Below are 1,774 nucleotides of genomic sequence, written 5' to 3' on the forward strand. Positions count from 1 at the left end.
GTGGTTATCAGTGTATTACAAAGGTACAAAACAGATTTCAGTACTTCAATAGGTTGGTATATTAACATTATATCAGTTAATAAAATTACGGTATTTAACTGTAAATGTAAGTTAAAACTGTAAAGCCTAAAACGTTGATACCGTATTTTTTACGGTAAAATTCCGGCAACCACAGCTGCCGTTTTTTTATCGTAAATTTTACGGAATTTTTTTTACAGTGCAGCAGCACTGTTTATTCCTGAGTGTGTTTTTTTCTTTGCAGAATATGAAAGTGAAAGTGACTTTTTGTTTTACACAACTCAGACAATGTGGGAGGAAATTTATTGCAGAAAAGGGTACGTGTGAATATTTTGCATTTGCGTGTTTGTAAAAGTCTCTCTACTAAGGAAAATAATTAAAATTTTTAATGCATGTATTTACAGTTAATGTCAAGTTTAGGTTAACAAATCAGGACTGTTTTTTTTTTGGACATGAATATATCTTACTTGGCAAATTCACCCTCACTGGTTGCAACACCAATAGAAAACACGTACAGTTAAAATCGAGCACATTATTTTGTCAATCAAATTTTATTTTAAACAAGTATATTCAAACCAGCCTCCATCAGCTCCTTCCCCCAGTTATACCCTATTATATTTGAAAAATTTAACTATTTTTCATCATAGTAATATGTTATTATGACGGCACAAAACATGGGAGTATTTTACAAAATAATGAGAATTTCAAGGTTAACAGGACGTCTAATAGCCTAATTTGTTTCCTTAGCAGCAGAAACAACTTATACTAACCTAACTCTAACTTTTTAATTGAACTTTTTTTATGAACTTAATTAAAACAAACTGCCAAATGTCTTCTTTCAAATGAGACCACATATGAGACCACAAATGAGGTTTGGGTTCAAAATGGGGGCACAAGTTTAAAAGTTAAAAAGCTTTTAAAAACCATTAAGCAACACTTCATACAATGTCCTCTAATTTTATCAGAGATTTAGTGTAAATATGTTGTATGGCATTGTGCCATCATGTGCCATGATATGGGATAATGCTGTTTTTTTTTTTTTTTGTACAAACAGGATCTAATTTATTTCTGATTAATTTTAGCAAATTTAGTTCAGTGGAGCAAGTCTACATTACTCTCAGTCCAAAAGAAAGGAGCTAACTCAGATTCATATGAATAGTGAAAAGTTTACGGTGTCCTTTTTTAAACAAAAATTTCCTTGCCTCATGGTTTACGATTGTGTACAGTATTTATTATCAGTGAGCATGTGATGAGTAATTAGTACAACTAATTCATGCCAATGCTTTACATTCAGCTACTCGTAAAATTTATAGTGAAACGTACTTTAAAAGCATCTGGAATGCAATAAAGTCATTTTTAAAGCTGTTTTAAAGCATTTGCTGCATGGATAAAAAAAAATAGGCTAATAAATAATTCACATATCAGACAAAATTGCGTTGCAGCAAATCCTTTAAATTTTAAGGTATTCAGAACAGAGCAACATAACAATCAGAAAATATAAGCAGCTATACAATTATAGGACAAAGTTTTACATATATGCCATTATAATTTGTGTTTTATTTTTTAATTGTACAGAATTATAAAATAAAACGCAAATTATAATCAGGGCCTGTTTTAGGCTTTTCCTTATTTGTATAGCCTATTTTAGACATCCATCAATTATGGTGATGACAAAAATGACTCGCCATCTCCAAATGCACGGATTACATAATGAAAGAGTTTCTATTTTCGATTTGAATTATTTCGTTTTAAAGTA

Source organism: Sinocyclocheilus rhinocerous, unplaced genomic scaffold (assembly GCF_001515625.1).
Source record: "Sinocyclocheilus rhinocerous isolate Xijiao unplaced genomic scaffold, SAMN03320098_v1.1 scaffold2046, whole genome shotgun sequence".
NCBI lineage: Eukaryota > Metazoa > Chordata > Actinopteri > Cypriniformes > Cyprinidae > Sinocyclocheilus > Sinocyclocheilus rhinocerous.